Genomic DNA, 11,890 nt, shown 5'->3' with positions numbered 1-11,890 from the left:
CACTGATGTTAGTAAAAAATATCTTGGAACAAAAAATAATTTTGCTCAATTACGAGAGTCAGAAGGGAGAGAAAAAAATCCTGTTGTTTAGTACTACTGTATAAGTACTACACTCTAAAAGACATTTGACAGCATTAAGACCTTTCTGATGTGTAATGGAGGTATATAGGCTGCATACATCGGAGGTAACCAGAATACACTCCTCATCAATTTGTAGTGGGGAAATTTCATTGATAAATTGTTGGGTATCTCTTAGATATGAGGGTGCCTGTCTAGTTAATGGTGTAAGGACTTTTTCCAGAAATATGGCTGGGGAGAGAGAATGGAATCCATTGCTGCCACAATAGGGCGACCCGGAGGTTCTGTCATAGATTTGTGCACTTTATGTAGTGCATAAAACACTGGAGTAATTGGATGTTGATTGATTAAAAATTCTACAAGTTTGTCATCAATGGTTCCGTTCTCTCTGTATTTGTCAATTAAACCCTGCAATATGTTTTTTATAGGCCATATGGGATCAGTTTGTAATACTTGTTATGTATTAAAATACTCTAGCTGTCTCAAGATCTCATTCACATAATATGTTTTATCCAAAACTACAAGGGCTCCCCCTTTATCGGCTGGTTTAAAAATAAGTGACTTATCGTCTATCAGATGATTTAGTTTGTTTCTCTTCAAGGGTTAAATTCTGATGTGTGTGATAAACTCCCTGTTTGATCTGGCGTAGTAATGTTTGAATGTCTTTCTGAACTAGATTAATAAACGTCTCAATAGGGTGCTGAGTTCTAGGTGGGGAGAAACGACTCTTAATTCTAAGATCAAAATTGTTTGAGAGTAAGAATATGTTTATTGATGCATTCTCCCCCACATCAGATGCCTTACTATCAGTAGAAAAATAGGCTTTTAGACGTATATTGCGGAAAAACCGCTGCAACTCCATGTCCAAATCAAATTTATCGAGTCCCACTGTAGGACTAAAAGATAAACCTTTTTGCAGTACCTTAATTTGTGTCGGGTTCGGGCTCTTCGAGGAGAGATTCAGGATTAGTGTCTCTGCTGTATCTGGGAGCATGTCATTCGGGGTGCGTCTGCTTCTCCTATGATGGCGCCCTGCTCTCCTGGTGTTGTTTTTCTGAGGCGGTTGCGTCTTCCTAAAAAAGGTGCGGGTTGTCCAGTTGTAGTATCGCTCCCAAAGGCAGAAGATGCGGAGCCGGTCCTGCGTCCAGGAAAGCGCAATTGTGGAATGGCTCTGCCTGATGTATCCTGCCATTTATAGACCCGATTGGTAAGATAATCCTCTGTATCTCAGGTATTTCGAATGTTTGGTACTTTGAATACTGGTCCTCAAATCAGAACAATGCTTTTCTACTTTCTCCTCGAGGGTTTTCAGGTCCTCCAGTTTCAAACAGTCTTTCAGTTGTTCTTCAATAGTAGAGATGTTATTCCAGCACTGCATATAAAGTTGTCAAATGAATACATTCACCTACAATGACGATCAAGCAAGGGATATTGTGGCACAGATCACTGCTTCTTCTGACTTCCTGAAGATTCCCTCCAGCGAATTCAGGAGTAAGAATTATGAGAAAGAATCTAAGCATTTGATTTCCCTGGAATTACATGCCGCCACCTTAGCGGAATATTACCGCACCCAGCGAATACCACGAGGCTTGCGGGTCAATCTCAGACCAACACTTTTCGGGGATAACCTGGACTATTGTACACAGTTTGCCAGTATACTTAATAAATGTTCACTGGATTTGATCACCTTAACAATTGAACATCTATCCAGAGTGCCGGAATAACATCTCTGCTATTGGAGAACAACTGAAAGACTGACATTTCTCCACTACAAATTGATGAGGAGTGTATTCTGGTTACCTTCGATGTATGCAGCCTATATACCTCCATTACACATCAGAAAGGTCTTAATGCTGTCAAATGTCTTTTAGAGCAGAGTACTTATAGTACTAAACAGGATTTTTTTCTCTCCCTTCTGACTATCGTATTGGAGCAAAATTATTTTTTGTTCCAAGATATTTTTTACTAACATCAGTGCGGGACCGCGATGGGTTCGAATGTTGCACCGCCATACGCAAATTGCTACATGCCACAATTTGAGACAGATTTTATTTATTCTAACCGATTATATCAACAACACTGCATTTTCTGGCGAAGATTTATCGTTGATGTCTTTTGCGTGGGGACATTCGAACCCTCCAACAGTTTAATTCCTCTATAAATGCGATCTGGCCTGAATTACAATTCACTCTTCACCTTGACAAATGTCAAGTCCAATTTCTAGACACTTGGGATATTAGGGGAGCAAGTGGTTCGTTGAAAATTGATCTTTATGTCAAAAACACAGATCGGAATCGTTTACTCATGTACATTAGTAATCATCCAGCTTCTACCAAGCAATCACTCCCTTACTCCCAGTATCAGGGAGTCAAGCGTATCGTGAGTGATCCCATCCCAACAAAGGGATAGAATCCATGAAGCTCAAACTCAGGACAAAACCAACAAAATACCCTGCATACCTTTTGTAGTGAAATATCATCCACTGATGAACAAAGTAATAACAACCATTAATAAACATTGGAGCATCGTTCAAAAATCTTACCCGCAAATCGAGGAATTCAAGAATTTTCCCATGTTTTGTTATAAGAGAGCAGACAATATCAGAGATAAAATCATTAGGGCCGATATCGGCAGTAATAAAAGTGGCGCTTATCCATGTTTGAATTGTATACACTGCTCCAGTGTTATTAAAGGCTCCTCTTTAACCCCCGCACACCGGAGAAAAAAATTCCAATACAAGTTTATTTATTTTTGTACCTGTGACAGTAAATTTGTCATCTACAACCTTAAAATGTCCATGTGGGTTACTCTATGTAGGAGAGACATCAATGCGCATGAAAGATAGTTTCAGCAGACATAAATCCACCATTAGAAAAGGCAACCTACTACTACCAATTCCTCATCACTTTCATATACAGAAACACACCATCGCGCAATTGCGCTTTCAAATCGTTGAGGAAATATCACAGACTAGACTTGTTTTAGGATTTCCAACAGTATTTTTGAAGTTCAGTGATCTGGATTACCAGAGTATTCAGAGACTATTTAGAGACTGAATTGGACATTGCAACATCTGTTGTTGTTGATAAAGTCTCTTTCTCTTTTTTTCCTTTAATTTGCATGTCTACCTTGCCGTCACGTGACGTCTACAGGTAATTGATTAAGTCGTTGTTTTGTTGGGGCGGGCTATTTAAATGCATCTGTTTCTGTGTTTGCACACTGTTAGAAAAAGGCATAATCATTGCCGAAACGCGTCACAGTATCAGAGATATGTGACAATAAAAAGCAACTCTATAAGCTACCATACAGAGTGCCGGTCTTTCACCATCATTAATGACTCCAGACGTTAGAAGTTATTTTCCGTCCACTTGATATTGAAGTCTCCCTGTTCTGCAAATCGCATTATTTTTCTCTTCCTTCCTCCTGTTTTTCTGAATACATTCAGTCAATCCCACTCAAGGGACATTTGGCTCGAGAGCAATGCTGCACACCCTCTAACAACAATGCTCGCCGCTGGGTGCGCGCCAGTATGTGTTCACATAAGCACGTTAAATAGCAGTGGCTATGTGAGTGGGAGACTCTGAAAAGCCCCTTGTGACACAGAGGGGAAAAAATGTGTTCAGAAAACACAGGGGACTGGGACAGGGGAACAAGAACTTTCCAAACAATGGACCTCAAGAAAAAAATTGCGCCAAGTTTATAATTATAAAGGGCATCTGTCACTAGATTTGTACCTATGACATAGGCTGACCTGTTACATGTGCACTTGGCAGCTGAAGGCATCTGTGTTGGTCCCATGTTCATATGTGTCCGTATTGCTGAGAAAAATAAGGTTTTACTATATGCAAATAAGCCTCTAGGAGCAACGGGGGCGTTGCCGTTACACCTAGAGGCTCTGCTCTCTCTGCAACTGCCGCACCCTCTCCACTTTGATTGACAGGACTAGACAGTGAAAACATCATCACATCTGGCCCTGTCAAAAATTCTATTAACTGAAAAAATGTATCTAAATATTAGGTAATTCCCTTTAACTGGACAAAGATAAACCGGGGATTTGAAGCTCTGACCCCCTATAAGAAGAAAAGGGGGATTTGGCCGTCTCTGCTGTGAGCACCCATGAGCTTGGACTGACACGCCTGTGGGATTGATGGCAGGAGATGATGACCGGACGGGTTGTCACTTAGCAAACAGGACTACTCCTGGTGCAGACAGCGAAATGTCAAAAGCAATGGCGGAAGCATTTTGTCCTAAAACCCGCTAATTTGACAGAAAATGTACCACCGTCGACCCAGTTAAATATATAACAAGCGTCAGTGAGAAGCATTTTGGAAGTGACTTGAATGGCAATGTGACTCACGTGGAGCGAATATACTGAGTTTGTCTGTTGCTAGGCAACACTGCAAGCTCCGCATCACGACCATCGAGCCTCTGTACCTGTAGAGTTCCATTAGCTTACACAGAGCGGTATAGACGGTTCACAGCATACCCACCCACCCGCCAAAAAGGGTGAAATTCTTCTCTCTCTTTTTTTTTTTTCCCCATTATTCACTGACTCATTAGATCTGCCGAAGGAGACGGTCAGGTGAAGGACAGAACAGTGGAATTTTACAAAAAAGCTCAGTGATTTCATCACCTTCTGAAGATGCCTCACGCCACTTGCAGCTGACTATGAGGAAGAGCGCTGTCATATGCCGAGCAGCCGGCAGAAGATAAACGTCCCACACAAGAAGATGGCATTCCATGCCAATGATTACGAGAAGAAAGCTTCTTTATTAGGGCATGCTTCTGCAAGGTCAATGTCCCTGTAGAGGGTTAATACATGCTGTACATAGAAGGTATACCATTCAGACGCCCCCCCGTCCCCTTCCCGACTACCATTTGCTATACGTGGTCAGGGCATGGGTGCATCTGCTACCTCTCCCCCCCCCTATAGCTACATCACTATATATATTTATGTTAAAGGGGTTTTTCCAGGCTTCTGATATCAACAAACTATCCTCAGTGGGGGTCCGACACCCTGATAACCCACGATCAGCTGATGCCTGCAGCCTCCGGTGCTGGAACTAGCTATTGAATCGAGCAGGAAGCAGACAGCTCCGTTCAAAGTGTAGTGGCCGTGCTGGGTACTGCAGCTCAGCTCCCATTCTCTTCATTGGAAACCAAGCTGCAGTACCCAGGACTGCCACTCAGAGGTGTAGTTAGGCTTTCCAGCACCCGGGGCAAGGATTTGGCATTGCCCTGTAAGACCTAGCCATCCCAATGTATAACACATTAATCTAGGGCATTGCTTTCCCCTTAGTGGTACCATACAGTACAAATGCCCACATTGCGTCCCCTCACAGTACTAATGCCCACATTGTGCCTCCTTCACAAAGTTATGCCCTCATTGTTCTCTAACAGTAGCGATGCCCACATTGTACAGAAATGCCCAAATTGTACCCCTCACAGTTATGCCCCCTCAGAGTAGTTATGTCCTCCTTGTGCCCTCTTACTGTAGTTATGTCGATCTTGTCGCCCCTTCATAGTAGTTATACTCACATTATGCCCCCTCAGAGTAGTTAGTTCCTCCTTGTGCCCTCTCACTGTAGTTATGTCCATCTTGTCGCCCCTCCACAGTAGTTATGTCCTCCTTGTGCCCTCTCACAGTAGTTATGTTGTCCTCCTTGTGCCCTCTCACTGTAGTTATGTCCTCCTTGTGCCTTCTCACAGTAGTTATGTCCTCCTTGTGCCTTCTCACAGTAGTTATGTCCTCCTTGTGCCCTCTCACTGTAGTTATGTCCTCCTTGTGCCCTCTCACTGTAGTTATGTCCTCCTTGTGCCCTCTCACTGTAGTTATGTCCTCCTTGTGCCCTCTCACAGTAGTTATGTCCTCCTTGTGCCTTCTCACAGTAGTTATGTCCTCCTTGTGCCCTCTCACTGTAGTTATGTCCTCCTTGTGCCCTCTCACTGTAGTTATGTCCTCCTTGTGCCTTCTCACAGTAGTTATGTCCTACTTGTGCCCTCTCACTGTAGTTATGTCCTTGTGCCCTCTCACAGTAGATATGTCGATCTTGTCGCCCCTCCACAGTAGTTATGTCCTCCTTGTGCCCCCCTTGCAGCAGTAGCACTCACATTTGGCCCTTAGTGCCCCCTCCAGCTCCATAAAAAACAAACAAAAACAAACCCAGAAATACTCGCCTGTTTCCCTAATGATCGGCATATCCGGCGTCCCTAGCCGCAGCAGCAGCAACACGCAGTCACACATATAATGATATGTGGGCTGCTGGGGAGCACTAGAGCTCAGCAGAATGATGAAGCAGGAAGCGGACAACTCCCTGCTCCACCATCTAAATGAACTGCCTGGCAGTCGCCCTTAAACCTCTGCGCCCGGGGCACGTGCCCCGGTTGCCCCCCCTCGCTACGCCCCTGCAGCCACTACACTTTGAACAGAGCTGTCCTTCATTATTGATTCAAGGGCCAGTTCCAGCACCAGTGACTGCAGGCAACAGCTGATGATGGGGGAGTGGGGTGTCAGACCTCCACCGATCGGATATTGACCTATTCTGAGGAAGGGTCATTATCAGGAGCCTAGTAAATACCCTTCAGTATATATGTACTGTGTAAGTAAGGAGCATCAGTGCTGGATAGGAGGGGCTGGTGTAGGCGAGGTATGATATTTTATTATTTTACTACCTCCACAGCAGATTAGTATAATAACATTTTGATTCAGACAATCCCTTTAAAGGGTTCTCTGAGACTTAAATACTGATGACCTATTCTCTGGATAGGTCACCAGTATATGATTGGGGGGGTCCGACGCCTAGGACCACCACCGATCAGTTTTTTTCCCCCCACAGATCAGATACTGATGACCTATCCAGGGAATAGATCATCAGTATTTAAGTCTTGGAAAATGTATTTATTAATGCACACAAAAGAGCACTGTGTAAACCAGGCTCAAAAGGCTAGCCCCACCATATTCATTTATGGTATATCCACAGGATATATGCAAGTCCCATCTCTGGGACCGACAAACTTCTTAAGAATGGGCATCCAAAACTCCCTGTCCTGTCTGAAGACTCCGCTGTTTACCTGACTGTCACAGAGAAGTGGATGGAAAGATCCACAGACAAGCATAGAAACATAGAATGTGTCGGCAGATAAGAACCATTTGGCCCATCTAGTCTGCCCAATATACTAAATACTATGGATAGCCCCTGGCCCTATCTTATATGAAGCATGGCCACCTCTCCATTCATTCTCCATGTGACTGCCGTCTAACCAGACAGGACTGTGGTCAGGGATAATAATAATAATCTTTATTTATATAGCGCCAACATATTCCGCAGCGCAGGGGTTTATGTACAAACAGTCATAAATAATATAGCAAGAGACAAGTCAATAATTACAACAAGAGGAATGAGGCCCCTGCTCGCAAGAGCTTACAATCTATGAGGGTATAGGGGTGACACAAAAGGTAAAAGTGCTTGTTTTGTACAATGGTCCAGTCATCTTCGGAGAATAGGGGAGCAGATACAAAGCTGTGCTGTGAGTCAGACCTTACGCTGCTGTAATTTGCCCTCTGGCTCCTGGTACTAACTACCCCAGACGGTACCGGTAGCTTTAGCGTTAGGTCCCATGCCACTTGAGAAACCTTGGCGTGGTGTGCAGGCTCAGGTGTGGCCTTAATATAAGGATATATGGGCTAATGTCTCATTTTTAACATCAGTGTGAGGGTTAGTCAGATGTTACTGTTTGCATCCACCACAGTAGTGCACCTATTCTTGTAACTATTTATTCCAACTCTTTCCACATCCACACATTTTACCATCTGGTGCAGGATGTCTCTGTGGCACTTGTGGTCTGCTGCGGGCATCCTCCATTGTATGAATTTTTTGCTGGGGATCACCCTTAGCAACAGACCACAAGCACAGTATTTGCTCCCCCGAGAATAAATGCTCAACTGCATTTGGGGTTGAGCATTTCCTGCCTTTTGAGACCACGTATGTTTGGGGAGAAGATACAAAGCTGCATGAGCTGCTCACCAGCCGATATTTTTAGTGCTTCTGGGTGCAGTGGAGAGTTTGGTGCAGGATCAGGTTCAGGAAATGATAAATGGTCTATATATGGATATGAGTTAGATCAGGGGATGTGATAGGCCACCCTAAAAAGATGTGCTTTTACGGGGCGCTTAAAACTGGGTATGTTGTAATTTAAACTGATTTCTTGGGGTAGGGCATTCAAGAAAACCGGTGCAGCTCGGGAGAAGTCTTGGAGCCAGGAGTGAGAGGTTCGGATTATGGTGGAAGTCTGTCGTAAGTCATTGGCTGAAGGGAGAGCACGGGTAGGGTGGTAGATGGAGAGGAGGGAAGAGATGTAGGGGGGGTGCAGCACTGTGGAGAGATTTGTGGGTGAGGACAATCAGTTTAAATTGGATTCTTTAGTGTACGGGCAACCAGTGCAATAACTGGCACAGAGTGGAGGCATCGGAGTAGCGGTTGGACAGATAGGTGACCCTGGCTGCTGCATTAAGAATATATTGGAGAGTCTGGTGAGGGGGAGACCAATTAATAGTGTGTTACAGTAATCAAGACACAAATGGATCAGGGCAACAATGAGAGTTTTTGTTGTTTCCATAGTGAGAAAGGGAACAGCAGGGGTGATGTCAGGGGATGACATGTATAGTTGTGTGTCATCAGCATAGAGATGGTACTGGAAGCCAAATCTGCCGATGGTCTGTCCAATTGGGACTGGGTACAGAGAGAAGAGGAGAGGGCCTAGGACTGAACCCTGAGGAACTCCAACAGCGAGAGAGAAAGAAGAAGTGGAGCCAGAAAATGATACACTGAAACAGCGGCCAGAGAGATAGGAAGAAAACAAGGAGAGGGCAGTGTCCTTTAGGCCAATGAGTTGGAGCATGGTGAGTAGGAGATGGTGGTCTACAGTTTCAAAAGCTGCAGAGAGGTCAAGGAGAATGAGCAGAGAGTAGTCACCATTGCATTTTGCTGTCAAGAGGTCATTTGTCACTTTGTTGAGGGCAGTTTCTGTCGAATGTAGGGTGTGGAAACCAGATTGTAATGGATCAAGGAGAGAGAGTGAGCAGAGAGATAGCGGATAAGGCGAGAGTAGACCAGACTTTCCTGGAGATTGGAGATTGGTCTGTAGTTAGTTGTGCAGGATGGGTTGAGAGATTTATTAAAATTTAAATAATGGAGTAATGATAGAGTGTTTGAAAGAGGAGGGGAAGAAACCAGAAGAGAGAGAGGTTGAAGATTTTTGTTAGGTGAGTGGTGATGGATGGAGAGAGAGACTGGAGTAGGTATGAGGGAATGTGGTCAGAGGTAATTCTGGAGGCAGAATAGGTGGCACTTTTATGTCGCACCTTGTAAAATGTCTGAGGTGGGAATACCTCTTCGGGTCAACAACTATGTATGCAGAGTGTCCATAGATTCACTATGGCTGGCACTGTTATAGATGCATTATGCCTGCCACTGTTATGAATTCACAGTCTGCCACTGTTATGGGGGCACTCTGGCCCTCATTTCTATGAGGGCTCTAATGTGGATTCACAGTGTATGACACTGTTATGGATGCACTATGTCTGCCACTGTTATGGGGCACTGTGGCCCTCATTGCTATAAGGGTGCCATTATGGGTTCACAGTGGTTGTCATTGCTATGAGGACACTGTTATGGATTCACGGTGGTTGGCACAGGTATTGGTGCACTGTGTCTCACACTATTATGGGGGAACTGTAATAGTTTTACTGTGTCTCCCTCTGTTAGGGGAGAAAGTTTTGCTCTCGTTGCTATGAGGGCACTGTTAAGGGTTCACTATAGCTGAAATTGGGGGCACAGTGGCTAGTCCCGTTATGTGACACTGTGGATGCAACGCTTATGAAGTCATTGGATCTGCCAGTGCTATGGGGGCACTGTGGTTGAAACTCTTGTGGCTGTTTTACTTTAAATCTTAAAATATGACTTGAGTACTTACCTAGTGTGACCAGGAAACTCATAAATTAATAGTCGGAACTTTGCAAAGAAGCATCATTTCATGGGGCCTTTAAGTATATGTGAGTAGAACTGTATTAATTTCAAGGGAACTTCTCACCACAAAATGCATCTCTGTAGACACTTACACAATGGGTTATAACACCTCCCCCGTGTACAGCTATCAGTGACTGACAGATATATGTGTATACACTTACACAGGGAATGCTATCAATCACTGATAACACCTCCCCTGTGTACAGCTATCAGTGACTACCAACTATCTCTGTATACACACTTACACAGGGAATGCTATCAATCACTGATAACACCTCACAGGGGTGTAACTAGAAGTGACTGACAACTATCTCTGTATACACACTTACACAGGGAAAGCTATCAATCACTGATAACACCTCCCAGGGGCATAACTAGAAGTGACTGGGCCCCACAGCAAATTTTTGTAAGGGCCCCCCTCCAGCGCGCTTCGACCATAAGGGCATATGGTCGTGTGCATGGGCCCTTATTAAATTTTTTTTGTTTGCTGTGTGCGTGTAAATGTTTGGGGAGGAGGGGGGAGGGGGGTTATGGTCACCAAAACCATGTTTTTAGTATTTTTTATATTTTAATAGTGAAGACTTTTTTGTTTTGTTTATTTATTTATCTTTATATAAAACATTGGCAAGGGGGGTGATAATGTCTATAGCTTGCAGCACATGGCAGCCTCCCCTTTCTGCCCGCAGTTCTGCCATGTACTAGTGGTTATTATGGCACATATAAGCGCACACCCTCTGCATATATAAGAGCAATAAAATAAGCAGTAGTAGATGGCAGAACAGCAAGCAGTGGGGCACAGGTCAGGGCGGCACAGACAAGGGCCGGGGGGAGGGGGGCACAGACAAGGTCCGGGGCCGGGGGGGGGGGCGCAGATAAGGCCTAGGGGCTGCACTAAAAGGGCCAGTGAGGTGCACACAGGGGCCAGGTGCGCAGACAAAGGCAGGGGGGCACAGACAGTGGCTACAAATGTATGGGCCCTAACCCCAGTCAGAGCAAATTTATGAATGCCCAGAGCAACTTCCCCACAACCCCTCCCTCCTCCCTCAGCAGCGGCTTGTAAGACGCCTACACTCTCCACACAACGTCGTATTTCCCACTCACTCAGTAGGTATGCCCCTTAGTACCCCCAAACAGTAGTTATGCTCCATTATTTCCCCTTCACAGTAGTTATGCTCCCAGGCCCAGCCTCCCTTATTGCCCCCATGCCACACAGTAAAATGTTGTTATTTTTATTCCCTATTAGTGTCCACACACTAGTTATGCCAATCAATGAATGCCCATTGCCCCTTTATTGCCCCAGCCCCCACAGAGTAGCCATATTTCATTAGTACCCAACCTCAGTCACAAAGTCACAAAGACAAAGTACAAACCGGATTCCCAAAAAGTTGGGACACTAAACAAATTGTGAATAAAAACTGAATGCAATGATGTGGAGATGGCAAATGTCAATATTTTATTTGTAATAGAACGTAGATGACAGATCAAACGTTTAATCCGAGTAAATGTATCATTTTAAAGGAAAAATGCGTTGATTCAAATTTTCACGGTGTCAACAAATCCCCAAAAAGTTGGGACAAGTAGCAATAAGAGGCTGGAAAAAGTAAATTTGAGCATAACGAAGAGCTGGAAGACCAATTAACACTAATTAGGTCAATTGGCAACATGATTGGGTATAAAAAGAGCTTCTCAGAGTGGCAGTGTCTCTCAGAAGCCAAGATGGGTAGAGGATCACCAATTCCCACAATGTTGCGCAGAAAGATAGTGGAGCAATATCAGAAAGGTGTTAC

This window comes from Bufo gargarizans, chromosome 3, assembly GCF_014858855.1.
Source record: "Bufo gargarizans isolate SCDJY-AF-19 chromosome 3, ASM1485885v1, whole genome shotgun sequence".
NCBI lineage: Eukaryota > Metazoa > Chordata > Amphibia > Anura > Bufonidae > Bufo > Bufo gargarizans.
Note: the sequence above shows the minus strand (reverse complement) of the source record.